The sequence below is a fragment of the Anthonomus grandis genome, chromosome 1 (assembly GCF_022605725.1).
Source record: "Anthonomus grandis grandis chromosome 1, icAntGran1.3, whole genome shotgun sequence".
NCBI classification, from domain to species: domain Eukaryota; kingdom Metazoa; phylum Arthropoda; class Insecta; order Coleoptera; family Curculionidae; genus Anthonomus; species Anthonomus grandis.
In genome coordinates this window covers 2,956,437-2,972,107 of record NC_065546.1, presented here as the reverse complement: position 1 = coordinate 2,972,107, position 15,671 = coordinate 2,956,437, and positions in this window count along the sequence as shown.

The following is a 15,671-nucleotide window of genomic DNA, read 5'->3' as shown; positions in this document are numbered from 1 at the left end:
ATGTAATGTTTGTAACACATAACAAGAGTCAGCTGCAAAAGGTTTCAAACAGATTTAAAGTAGTTGTTAATGGCGAGTCTGTTCCAGTTGTAACTGAAAAACGTAATTTAGGTGTAGTTATTAATTCAAATCCTAACTTTACTTCCAATATTAAAGTCAAACTTGAAGCCGCCTACATCAGATTAAAGGGCCTTTATCAGTATAAGAAAATGTTGCCTTCAAAATTAAAATATTGGCTGTGTGATACACTAGTTCTTTCATTACTTGACTATGGGGATATTGTATACGGCGATTCTTTAACTAAATATTTATCGAACAAAATACAAAAACTTCAGAATAGTTGCATGAGATATTCATTTAATATTGCCTCTAGAAACCGCATAACTCCATATTTAAATTCTAATTTAATTATGAATATGAGCAATAGAAGGAAAGTCCATATGTTTAATTTAATTTATAAAATAATGAAAACCGGACAGCCTGCAAATTTAAGAAATTTATTTTTTAATCAAGATATTCCTTATAATACAAGAAATATTTGCTTAGAATTTCTTTACATAGAACTCGCAGTTCTTACATACACTCGCTAGTTCATTGTAAAATGCACATATTGTCCCTTTTGATTTTGGTGTGGACCTTATTGTAAATACATAATATTACATTTTTTAAAAAATAGTTTATTTAGGAACAAGGGGTTGTACAGCATATGTACAAGTAATCTATGTACTTGCATGTGTATCGGTTTTTTTTATAAAAATCGCGTTGCACTCCGATTACCAAACAAATTGTTGTAATTTTGAATTATTTGTATATTTATGGAATTTTGTTTTGTATATTCTGTAATAATATTTAATAATTTTGAATGGTAATAAAAGTATTAAAAAGAAAAATCATACTTGACGGATTTCTGCACTAAACGGTATATATGGTCCGTATACCCTTATACGGCAACGGCGTTTCCGGGTTTATGCGCTAAACGATGCAACTATATCCAAAGGAATTTTTTCCGTTCGTAACTCATTTTTGCATACTTTGGCGCTTGACGGGTTTCTGAAATAATCGATTCAATTTAGAGTCCAGTTAAAATTTTATTTTTCTTCCAGTCTACTCTTTTATTATTTCTTATTACATATTTTTATGTCATTTTTGATTACTATTTAATTTCTATAAGTATTCAAAATCAATTTTTTGCAGGTTATATTTGAACTAATTTGGAAATTTTTATGATATTTATTTTTATATAGCAATAAAATATGAAATATTATGGTTGGTTAATTTTGCTTGTCGGATATAGGTAAAAAAAACTTCTTTAGACGACCGACTTATATACAGGGTGTAAATAAATAAATGTGAAAAAATTCAAGAGCTGATTCTTGGATAAATTTTAAGAAGAAAACTTTATATGGACGTATGTCCTAAAAGGCGTAACTTTTGTGATACCGCGTGGCAAAGATTGAAGAAAAATATATGTTTTTTTTTATAATACCTGTAAAATCCCTGTAGATATTTTAATAAAATTTGGTATGCATTTTCTATGTATCAAAAGGCATTTTCTGAGCTCACTTATTTTTTTTATTTGTACCAGTGACGTTCGTGTAGGGTTTAAACTAAATATTTTTGATGAAAAATATGGTAGGCCATAACCTACCTAAATGTATTACGTGTTTATCATTAATGTTTAGATGTGATTCTAATTTTTCTTATGAAATCAAATGAAAGAAAAAGTAAAATTAAATAATTATAAAAAAATTTGAAAATGACCACCCTCTGCCATTATGCAAGAGTCTATGCGTCATAAATTAATGATTCGATTTCTCCAGTCATCAACATCCAGTATCGGAATCCTGTACACTAAAGTTTTTAAATGACATGTGGTAAAATCTAGTGGATTCATATCTGGTGACCGAAGTGGCCTAAAACTAAGCACCGCATCCAACGAGAAAATTGAAGACGCCTAGAAAAATTTCGTAGTAATAGAGCCTGGACTCGTTGTTTGTGATATGGATATAATAACTGATCCTTTAAAATAGTCCATACCGACATATGATTAACCAGTAGCTGCAGACCAATTTTTCTAGAACTGATGTCAGGTTGTTCATCAATTAAATTAAGTACTGCTTCTTTCAATTCCGATGTTCTAATATCACGTTGGCGACCACAGTCAGGCTTTCTTGTTTGAAAAGTTCCAGTTTCTCGTAGTATTTGATGAAAAAATATCTACATGACTAAAATATCTACAAGGGTTTTACAGGTATTATAAAAGACATACAGTTTTTTTCAATCTTTACCACCTCACAACCAAGTTAGGACCTTTAGGATATAAGTTCATATACTGTTTTTTTCTTAAAACTTACTCAAGAATCAGCCCCTGAATTTTTTCGTTTATTCTTTTAAACCCTGGATTTTGGGCGACGTTTTGATCTCTGTAAGATTATCTTGAAGACTATACATCGTTAATAATAATATTTTTTTTCCAAGATATAGGGTTCTCGTGGTCTAAAGTTTTTTTTAAATTTTTAACCATCTACTTTGAAGCTGAATTTGGACAATGGCTTTGAACCACTGGTTTTTCAAGCTTGAAAACAAGCATTTGATCGATCAGTACTTTTTCCAAGTCATATTTAAATTAACTTTTTAATTTGCAAGGAATTTTGCGTCAAATAATTATTTTATTATCCAAATGAGGAGGTCTTTAGTCTTGGCTCCCTAAATCTCGAGATCAGACTTAGAGAGGAGTATCTCAAGTATCGTGTACATACAACACTAAAAATCCATAGGAAATGAACAGAAATTCAATAGAAACGTATCTAGAAAATAAAATGATAAAACCAATATGTTTCTCTTTTCGGACTCATATGAATTCTTTCAAATTAATTGTTATTAATTATTAAAAATGCCGAACGTCATTAAACTAAACCAATAAAACGACAAATTCCATTTTATAATTTTCACAAGGTTTGAACACTCCTCAATCATCAAAAACCCTCTTGGCAGATAAACTTCTTGCGATGTTTTATGTAAAACGTATGTAAATGTTACACCAAGGCGGCCTGGCAGGAAAATCCTTTTAACCCATTAGTAATTATTTCAAACTTTAACAGGGGCTTGAGTTATTCAATTTGTTGCTTTAAAAACTTAAAATTATTATTCTTTCTCTCAAGAAAATTTACATAATGAGGAGGTAACGTAATATTTTCTAGGTAGTAATATATTTAATTGCAATAATATGACATTCGGACATTAATTGCTGTTGTGTTAATCGCAATAATTAGTTTGACGTAGTTGGATTTATAGGGAATACTGAGGACGGTATATTACAAAATTCAGTCATTGGTCAATATTTCTTAGGAAAGCAACAAATTGTTTAATTAATTTGTTTTTTTTTTTATTATGAGCATCATAATTGCATAAATTATTATATTTGTCTTTTTATTTAATTCATAATGTATATGGATTTGTCATCGGAAATTCAGAACAATTTACTGATAGGACAAGCCAAACACCGTGTGTCATTACTATTAGCAACAATTGATCATTGGTGGAATCAAAACTCGTTCGAGTACGTTTCGAGTTTTTATCGAACAGATGGGAACCAATATAAAGTCATTGGCCATGGATGAGAAATTCAAATTTTCGATGCAACGCTTTCGTCATAATAAAGCTGTTCTTCTTGACTTTAAGAAAAAATACCTATCAGCCACAAAGGTAATTAATAACGAAACTGTCCCAGCTGTATTTGGTGTTTAAATGTACAATTCAAATCAATTCAATAGTGAAATTAGGTTGCCAATGGCACAAATTTTGAACGATGATTCCTTGGAAGAATCTAGTGGAATTGATTTGGTTCCTCCAACGTATATGCATGCGTTGTTATTGCTCTCAGTTAATGGCTTCAAAATAACAAGGAGCGGAATATCATTAGACACTGAGGTAAATTACTTACTTTATCGCATCTTTAAACGTGCAAAACGTACCAAACAAAGCCCTTTTGCTTTAAAAAAACATAACATACAAAAGAGGTTCAATTCTTCATCAACTTCATTCAATCACTCGTCGAGCAATTTGAGCGAAGTCGACGATGAAGGGCCAACTAAAAAAAAATGTTCAGATGGGTTTAAGCTGGAATGGTAAATTTAACATACATTATGTATAAAAAGAAATGATGTTCTTTTTTTAATTTTTTACTAATTAGGCATACCTCTTTACAGGTTTTTTTAACGGTTGCATTATTAACGTCGGTATCAAAAATCTTTTTAAGTCTTTGAGTTGCTTCTTTTTCTTTACAATTATGTATTAATTTTTATTAAATTTACTAATTTTTAGGAATTTTTAGATTTATAGGTATAAACGTTTGTTATATTATTAGCTTATGATTATTTATAATCTATGCTATCTTATAAAACAATAATTGTATTGGAATTAGGTATTGAATAGTAGCAATTAGGTATATGCTAATTTTTAAAAGGTTTTCTACGCTATACATATAATATTGTAATGTATATTTAAATAAATTGTTTTAATTGATGTTTATTTTTTATATTAATAATTTGCACCTAATATAAACCTTAAAAATTTATTTTAGCTCTAAATTGTAACAATGCATGTTTTATGGCTTCGGCCTTTTGTACCCAGTGTTGAATTTTTTTGGTAATGAATAAAATCTATGTTTTAAAATACATATTGATGTTTCTATTTTGGTTATTGAACCAAGGACATTACAGTAAAACTTATTTGGTTAATAATAATAACAGGTAATTATAGGTACTGTACTGCTCACTCTGCTTATTATGCCCAGTAACAATATCGAAAAAGTAATAAAAATTGTTTCCCTTTTTTCATATAATCACCTTCTGAAATAGGCTGTGTAAATGTAAATTATGGGTAATTACTGGCATACTGGCATCACTTTTACAGCCTGTTGCCTATTTCCAAAAAACGGACCAATAAAAACACACTCAGTATGGCAATCAAGTAACTTACTTAATATGGTACCTACATTGGACGAATAAAATAGGTATAGGGCTAACAGATCTAAATACTTATTGCCTAATCTTGTAATTAATAAATATTGCGACCCCGACCGCACTTTCTATCTATTAAAAATAAATAAGTAGGTAATGATTATTATTATTAAACTTTTTACTTATTTGTAACTTATTTGACAACCGCAAATCATAGGGTATGTCTCGCAATTGATAAAGTAATAATAATAATTAAAAAGGACACAAGTCTTATAGTAAACTCTGAGCAGAAAATTAAGCTTAAGAGGCCGTTTAGTAAAAGGTACAATAATCGAAAAATTACTGCTCGGAGTATACTAAGCATTAAAATCCGAAAGAATTACTGTAAAAGAGGATGGGTACGCCTCCTTTTGTCAACGCGCATCTTTGGGATGTACGAAGTCACACGCAAACCGAAGTTTGTCAGGTTGTATATAGGAGTAATCTTATCGGAGGTCATAAAATTATTTGGTTATTTTCAATACGCCCATGATACTTGCGCGAGTTGCAAGATCTGTGAATTTTTCTTTAGATTTGGAGAGCATACAGAAGGTGCAAAATGTTTGCTTAAGCTTTATCTGTGGTTTGCGCAAATTAGATCATATTTCACACTTATATAAGGACCTTGGGTGGTTAAAGATGAATGATCGTAAAATTTTATACTTTTCCTGTTTCTTATTAACCCTTTCGAGACTAACGAGACAATAAATCCCAAGGCAGATTTTATTTAGACTAGTGGGAAATGTGATCCCAAATAAGCGTGTAAAAACGCCAGTTCAGTCTTTTTAACGCCCAGGGTCATTTAGCCGTTGTTTGTTTACAAATAAAACAATATAACCTCAATATTCTCGTACTTGTGGGTGCATGTGGTGCATTTATTTGCAATTTTGAAGTATTTTTTTGATGAATAATCTGCTGTATATGGCGTATATTCATGTAAGTACCTCTGTAGTAGTATGTCTAATGTTAGCATCATATTTAGTGTTTTGGCTGAGGCAATATGAATGATTTTTTTTCGTGGGACGTTATATCCCAGCAGGCTACATTAGTGGGATTATTTATCCCAGTAGGCGTGAACATGTTTTTTTTCTTTTCAGAATGAGTAAGAAAAAATTCACTTAAAAGGAGCTAGAGGCAATCTCTAAAAATTGGGATCTGTCTGACAGCGATACTGATCCCTATCACAATAGTGAGGATGAAGATCCAGACTGGACCTGCGAAAGTGAGTCTGCATCTGAAGGCGATAACCAGTCTTCAAGTTTTGATAAAAGCGTCATCGAGACTGAAGGTAACGAGGATTTTTTTGATAATAATATACCAGATACAGTTATGTCCGACATCCCAAATGCATCAGCAAGTCCTCAAACAGGGCCTTCAACTTCATCTGCATCAGACAACATAATCTGGAATTCAGTGCCGCAGAACTATACCCCCAGGATATAACTTCCTGTTGCAAGGAATACCGAAATTCTCTTGAGCTCTATAAATAGTCAGTCTACGGAGATTGATATTTTTCTAAAGTTATTCCCAAAAAGCTTATATATATTTATATCTCAGTATACTAATGAAAGATTAACTGATAAAACTAATCCTTCTGAAATTATGATGTTGACTGGTGTTATGATTGTAATGGCTTAAAACACGCTTCCAAGTTTGAGTTGCTATTGGTCAAAGCATACCTCCATGGGTAATACTGCAATAAAAAATGCAATATCACGTGACCGTTATAAACTACTAATATCCAAATTATACTTTAACAGTCCAGAGAAACCAGAGATTGCTCGAAGATTTATTATGTGGAAGAGCTTCTAGTTGAGTTAGCGGTTCATTTTGCTTTGGAAGTTTTACTCTATCAATAATGAGTTTTACACAGTCCCGCTCTGATGGATGCACCTTATTTAACATAGATATCTCCACCAGTATAATTTGCTTGGGTATATTCTCCAAAGGGTTGAATTTTGTGAAAAATACTAAATCAGTCTTTAAAGAATTTTTGTATGCATTCTGTGTCGAGTTTATAGTACTATCTATGCAAGTTTTAAGGCATTCCTATTTTTTACAGAAGTCAGAATGTTTTTCTTTGGCGTCCTCTAGGATTTTTCGAATTATTCCTAAAACAAATCATATAAATTAAATCAGCATATAAATGATATAACTGTAGAACCTAAATAGGGAATTAAGTGAGCTCTTGAGAAAGATGAGAACTACTAACGTTTTTAAATTTTATCCTACTGCTAATATTATTGAATTAAATGTAAGTAGAATTTTTCCAAACAGAATCTTGTACTCTTTAAGAAATATTTACCTGAGCATTGCAAAAGCATGGCAAAGTCATAGAAATAACTCGCTCCAGAATACTTTCATCACTCTGTTGAACCAAGTGATAGAGGTGGAATTATATTTATTAAAGTAGACACCTGAACTGCAGAACACTGCATACGATCTAAAACTATGAAAATACTTAAAAAAATATATTTCTATAAATAGGATTACAGTAAATACCTTCTGACAAACTCTTAGAAGCTGCTACTACTAATATCCATGATAAAAGTTGCCTTACACAATTCTGATTAGTTTCTTCGTAAAGGCAGTAATAAGAAAATGATTTTAATCTTTCGCACAATTCGGTATTTGTTCCGTTATGTGGATGAGATAACAACAACAAAATCATTTAAACAATACGTAGTTTTTCATAATTCACCTAAATGATGGAGAATAAATTTGCATATAGCTTATAGACAAAATCAATAAATAAAATTACCTTCGAGTCTGGAATATATCTCTTTTTAAAATGTTTCATGTATCTTTCTATTAGATGATTTACTATAATTTGACATTCATTTTGAGAGATATGTATCAACTTTTCAATTGCTAATAGAGAAGGTGATAAAGCTGCTAAGTTTGGACTAAAAAAGTATGGAGGTATATAGAATAAAAAAGCTGCCTATCTGTAGAAGTTTGATTCAAAATAATAAAAAATCTAGGAGAGCACTTTTCAAATATTGTTGAAAAAAAAGAAGAGTCTGTGGTTTGAGACATCGGCGGCACTGTTTTGAAAATTACTTGAACCCAGATGCGAAAGTTTTGACCCGATATGTATTTCAATTCTCTACTGTGATACCCACTACTGTTAGGTACAGAGTATTCGATATTTCAGCATGTTATTCCGTCTAGGTCGCATAGATCGCGCACTTGTGTTTTATTTAGTACTGTGATATACTCTGTATATAAAACAACACAAATACCTATTAACAAATATCCAGAGAATGTAAAAACTTAAGTTCGGCGCTCCTCTATCTTGATGCAGTATCAGTATCAGTGTAGATTTACCGATGCCATACCATCAGTTTATATTAATATTATTAGTATTTTTTTGGTCTTAAATAAATCGTTACTATGATAACCTATAAGCAGTTTTCCAATTATTCATTTATGAGAACTTCTAAAGTGCAAGAGAGGATTCGGTCTATCAGTCTATAGATGAAAGTATGGCGAAATTCAAAGGAAGATCGAGTCTAAAGCAGTATTTGCCATTGAAGTCCATCAAAGGTGGAATAAAGTTATGGGTAAGAAGCGACTCTCTTAGCGGTTATGTATATGACCTCGATGTATATAGTGAAAAGCAGGATGGACAAGCAGATGGAACAGTAGGGGAAAGGGTTGTTAGAAAACTCACCACCTCAATAATGAAATCTGATGTTGTGATCTGTTTCGACCAATTTTTTACATCGGTGACATTGATGAAAACATTGTCGTATGCTGCAGTAGGAACCTGTTTTGGTACGCGAAAAAATATACCAAAAAGTCAGGATAAATTAGAAAAAAGTGAAGCAAAATTTTTATGCACGAATAACGGGATAACCTTTACTAAATGGCAGGATATCAAAAAACTATTGGCAATTAGTAACTGTCATGGGGATCAGCGTACATTTGTCGATCGAAAACAAAAGGACAAAGCCAAAAACTTGCTGTCGAATGTCCCGAGATAATTTCCTTTTACAAAAAGTATATGGGAGGCGTCGATTTGACCGATCATTTAGCTGGCCTTTATGAACTCGACCGCAAGTCTACCAAGTGGTGGAAAAAAGTTTTATACAAATTATTAATGATAACAGCCGTAAACTCATTCATTATTTACAATGAAGTTAGATGTAAGAAGATACCATTTTTGGAATTCTTGATAGCCCTAGCCGAAAGCCTAATTGACCAAGGGAAAAGCAAAGCTAGTGTGAAGAGGCGTTCAAATACCGGACGACCATCAAAGCGACAAAAAACTATGGTGAATGTTGGCGACCATATGCCAAAGGTCGAGCAGAAACGGAGAAGGTGTATAAGATGTTCACAAAACAAGGTGGAGAAACGCACAAGAACTGTTTGCAGGGTATGTAGTGTGCCTCTATGCAATGACTGTTTTACCCCTTTTCATATGTGAAATTATGCAATATTTTGATAAAAACTATTTGTTCCACTTATGTATGTCTTTTATTTCAGAGCTGGTGGGACATATTGTCCCAACGGAATCGACTGATATCGGGACGATATGTACCACACTAAAAAAAATTAACGCGTTTGAAAAAAAATGTGAAAAAATTACAAACATCTCTAAGAACTTTTTACTTTTGAAATATGAAATCAATAAGTAAATTATGCTTTTCATAAAAAAAATAAAAATCCGTCTTGAAAGGGTTAAAGATGCTAAATAATCCGTCTTCTCCCAAATTCAATAAAAGAGCATTTAGTATTTCGAAATACCATTCATAATGATGATATTAGAAATGTAAAAAAGTTAACTATGCCGCTGCATACCACTGCAATCTTCCGGCGATCCTTTTCATATAACTCTGTAAAGCAATACAATTCAATACCAGACTGTTATCTTACTTTAGGCCCTAAAATTTTTAAGAGGAAGTATAAAACTTTCTTATTTAATCAAAGTAACCAAATTTAATAATAAAACGTTAAAGTGTAAAACTGATGAAAAATACATTGCATACAGCTTGTTTCATAATTCGTTCTCGACATTCATAAATCAAAATTTTCTGCTTAGGAGTTCTGATTTTTGGAATGTGTTTTTAGGAAGTTTCCTGAATTGTTAAAATTCCAAACATATAAATAAATCATAAATCCTTATTTCCGTATGCAACAGTCGTCAACATGTAGCCCAGAAACACCGTTTCGCAAATAAAACAATAAATTTAAAGTCAACTTCCGACACCTTTACCCACCTCTCGGCGTCCGTTTCCCGTCCAGACGGAAAGTTGTGGATACTTCCCTGGCTGCCGCCCGTCCTGCTCTTCAGCCGTCTCGCTCGCACTCGCAGGGAATTTCTGCGCGTTCACCCGGGTCCAGAATACGGGCTCCTGATATCAGAATTGTGCCGGGACAGTGCTCTCTCGCTTTTCGCAACAGGAACGTGTTCGGGAGTAACCGGAGTTACGACTTTATCTCTCTAGCTCTGTAGTTATCAGCGAAGTTTGGAAGTTTCGAGGTTTTCGGTCGGCCGGGCCGGTGAACTGCAGCAACGGGCGAGCAGCAGGTGTCTTTTGGCAGTGCATCGGATATATTCATCGGTAAGAAAGTGGATTTTGTAGTTTTTGTAAGTTCAGACCACATAAAGTTAGGGAGAATTTGTTATGTTTACATAAAAGTTGCGTAGTTGTTTTTTTTAATATTCCTTTAAATATCTCAGTAACATAGATTCGATTTAATACAGGAATATTGATCTAAAAATAGTAATTTTTTAGTTTTGGAGAAACCATTGATGAACCTAGAAATCCTATTTTACTATTGCATTAGCAAAAAAAAGTATTTAATAAAAAACTTAATATCCTTTTATTATTTTTTAAATGCCGTTAGTATCAAAAAACTAATTTTTTTAAAATTAAATTCCTTGGGTTGGGTTGAACTTTCAATTGTTAATGTACAAACGCACACATATTGTAACTTGATCCTTCTCCTTTTTGAAGAATTATAAGAACAATGAATAAAAATTTAATGAATTAATCTATGAAATTACATTTAAAACTGCTTCTCAATCAGCAGAGTTAAATGCTGTTCAATAACCAATGCCTGACAATTGAACAAATTTGTCAGTTAAGGTGCATTCTATGGAAAAACACAAAGGAGGGTGATAACCATTACGTTTTAGCAAAGGCTCGCTAGCTTCCTCAACGATAATATTATTTGAAGGTACAAATACCAAATCCGATATTAAGCCGGTTGCATTACATAAAGGGTTGACTTGAAATAGATTAAGGAATAGCATAAACTTAACACAATATGGATAGATTGCACGTCATTTGGTATTGCTGAGTTAGAGGCTGCTACTGCTGATCCAACGCAGAAGATCCAAGCAGTGGATTGTAGTAATTATTTTAAAAAGCATAAAAAATAATTTTCAAATTTGAGTTTAGGGCAATCAGAAATAGGTTTTGTCAGGTCATCTAAGAAAATTAAAAGGAATAACGTTTCTAGATTTGATCCCTGCGGGACGCCTGATATTTCTTTATACTTTTAAGTGCGAAACTCATTAATTAAACTCATTAATTTTAACAAACTGATGACGGTTCGTTAAATAGGAGCTAGATAGACTAGCTGAGATATTTGAAAAGCTTTCATTTAAAAAAAAATAATTTTGTGATTAATTCTTTAATGTATTATAAGGGAAACCTCCTTTTCCTGTCAATTTTAAATGAAATACTGGTCCAAAGAATGTCCTGATGTTGCTGAATAATCCGCACTTGGTAGAGAGTGGCATAGGAGCGAGAGTTAACTTTTCAAAGATTAAATTATTTAGGCCAATCCTTTTAAAATTTAAATTGGTTATAGTGGGTACATATAGACTGATGCTGTATCTCCAATTTAGAGATAGAACACTCGTTTTGAGGTACAGAAAGCATGATATTACACATAATTAGATTTAACATTCTACCATTACTGTTTCTGTTTCATTTAGTATTGACCCAAACTATAATATTATAGAAATAAATGATTATGATAGCTAAGACAAAAGAATTATTATAAATTTTACACCCGACAATATTAATTAATGTAAATTGTCCAAACATCAATGAAAAATCGAGTGGCACTTGTCTATGTTTCTCTTTAACGTTGAGAATTTTGTCAAAAAATCAACTTTGCGCAATTTGTCGCAAGCCAATAAGTTTTTATTAGATTGAAAAACTGGACAAGAATCAGAAAAGAGTTGGAGACTCTTTCTTCTTAGCCAAGTCTCTGTTAGAGCAATAACTATACATATATTTTTTTTTTGTATTAAAGCCATGCGCATTTTGATAGTATATTGAAATTATGTATCTTAAGAAGATACCTTATTTAGTTTAAAGAAGTATATTTAGTTATGCCTTGAATATATTTAATTTTGTGATCTCACTCCCCATTATCCTACTGATAATAACTTATCTGTTTTAGTGTATCTGAAAGAAATGGAAATATTTATATCTTGTAATTTCCTGGTATTTTAAATTATTAAATAGGTAAATAAAGGTAATTAATATTTTTTCTAAATTTAAACGCGTCTTAGGGCCGAGGTAGCGTAGTGACGCATTTCCGGACATGGGTTCCTATACTCAAATGGATTTTTCTGTTGCACTGAACAACCCCCAGAAGTTTGATCTCATAGTTCTGAAACACCCTGTATTAATATAATACGGACAAAGTTGAAAAATTAACTAATATATGAAAATTATATTTATATATATAGAAATGTTTGCCAAATGTTCATGATAAAAAAATGAAATTCAAAGTAAGATAGAAATAAAATATTAGAGACAAAATGAATAAACAAAGAAAATGTCATAGTAAAGTAATAGTATATAGTATGCAGTAAAATAGCAGCTTCTCAGACTGGTTAAAGTCATCAATATTTTTAAAAACTTTAGGTGGAAATAATAGTTGATTCTTCATTAAAATTAAAATAATATCGTAAAAATATCTGAGCAAACTATCCTAGATGTTTACACGATATTTTTAGGACACGCTTATATTTATGTAACATTTATATGTTATTATTTACATTTATAAGATATGTTTTTCATTTTTAAATTTTCTGTTGTTTCTGTTGAGAAGTACCATAGCCTAGCATTTGAAAAAATAATGCAGGTCTTTTGCTACTTTTTCAACAATTAATGTGTGATTGATTATGTTTTGTGACCCAAAAATCTTGTATTTTTCTTGCTAATCTTTAGATCTAATAGATCCAACTCGTTTAGCGAGAAGCTTAAAGTGTGATATCATTTCGACCACTACTGAGCAAGTGTTTCTTTTTTTCTTTCTTTTCGTCAATTGTGTAAGCTAGAGCTTTACGTTTTCCTATATTTAATTTTTGTTTTAGATCCGTAATAAATTATCGCTAAAAATCTAAAAAGAAAGTCAACATCTATCGGATCTTGGCAAAGCTCCCAGTCGCTAAACAGCATGGAACGTCTTCTTTACGATCAGCGGTTTAGCTCTGGAGATGGCCTGACTCCAACTTCCAACAGGCTGTCAGGATAAAACTACTTAATATTCTATGTTGCATTATTACTCTGAAAAACATTGGCAGTTTTGGATTTTATCAAAAAGCAATTTATCTTTACTTTATTTACCATCTTTCACTTTTATATACTCCCACGGGGTTTTATTTCATACCAAATTCCATTTTTAATCGGAGCAGGATGATTAAAAGAAAATTTTATTTTGATTAATAAATTATGGCCTAGCTGTAACATAAAATTAATAACGAGCAGGCATTAGTTAGACGTTAAATTAATTATTGATCTTTTTTACATTTAAATATACGTACAGGATGTCCCATTTTGGGTACTTTTATGGGATATCTTCGTTATTTTTAGAGATAGAGAGTTGCAGTTTTCGCGACAATGTGCTACTTTCTAGTAAAACTAAAGATGCTGTTAACAAAATTTTCATAGCCCTTTTATTTTTTAAGATACAGGGCATTTTGGAAATTATTTGAATTTTGGAACTCCCGTCGTATCTCAGTTATTTTTACAGTTTTTGTAAAAGTAAAGACTTATTCTTATAGATTTTTTTCCATAGAATCTAGTGGTGTAGATATATATATTTTTTGATTAATAGTTTTTGAGTTATAACTCAAACTTATATTTTTTTAAATGGAACACTTTATATATTTATAGTTTAAAAAATTGGTATTTTTTTTACCTTTTCAAAAATATATAACAGTATGGACTTATTTTCAAAATTACGCAAATAACTAAGAATTTTCTAAATTAAATGCATAACTTAATTGTAGACCATGAATAACAATAATAGACAAATAAAAAGTTACAAATTAATAACGACGAATTAGAAATTGCATCATTCTTATTTTTATTGTAATAATGGAACATAAAAAGCAAATATATAAATTTAATAAACACTATAAGAAAACAACCATATAACAAAACAACAATGTAACAACAAATAGTAATGTGTAATTGGCACATTTTTGTAACCCTTTGAATAGCATTCAAAATTATAATTTTAAAAGCTATTCAAAGCTATTTGAAGTTTTATGAGATTATTGCATTGTCTTTTATACACTTGATCTTGTATATACCCCCATAAAATGATTTATTTATTTATTAACGGTATCCACCAATTTTACAAAAATAAAATAATACAAAAGATACTAATATTAATTCATCTTAAGCTTGATAATAATAAGACATAAATCAATGTTACCAATTAATTTAAAGAAACATGTTAATTTAATAAAATACAATTTATTTGTCATTGTCTTGTTATAAATAGTAATGGCTTCCCGTTAAATTATGAATTTGATCATTTCAATTTAACCCCTTCAGTCCTAATTTTTAAATGTGCTTACTTGGATAATAAAATATGAATTTTGAAAAAAGTTGTATATTTTTTAGGAAAAAAAATATGTGCATAATTATGCCGACATGGTATGCACATATACACTTGATCTTTAAACAAAACAAAAAATATTTAAGTAAAAGACCTTGAGATTGAAAATTCTTTTTTATTATGCTAAAACTAGCTTATCAGAAATACAAAAATGAATTTTATTTTTTATGATAGGCAACAAAACAATGTCGCTCCTTTTTAATACAGAGGTGAACACGATATTTTTCGCAATAGAAATGAGTTTTTTTGCTGCATTTTCCATTTTTACAGCGTTTTCCTTCTTTGTATCCGTCGAGTTGAGGTAAATGATCAATCGAATCATGCTGTACTTCAGGTACTGGTCTAAACTCTTCATTACACTCATACACACATTCTGGTGTTGCACTTGATGGTCTTCCTCTCTTGTTTACAATGTTTACTTCAAGCAAAAAAGAAAGTCTAGTAAATCCATCTGAGCTTTTTTTGGTATTTTCAAATGGTTACAGTCACATCTGTACTCAAACCAGCTATTAACAATAGCAAAATCAACTGCATGGAATATAAGCCGAAGTGTCTATTTCCTTGAACGAATGTAAATTCTGTAGTGACCGACTATTTAGTCCAAAAGGTCAACACCGCCCATCGCATGATTATATAATTTTACTATTTCTGGACGCGATACAGTAATATATTTTTTTCGGTTTTATCCCACCTGGACACTTTATCTTTGGTGGTAGATGTTGTCCACTTTGACTTTGCGGCGTGAATGGAACTCACGTATCGCCGCCATGTCGATGTGTCCGGTTT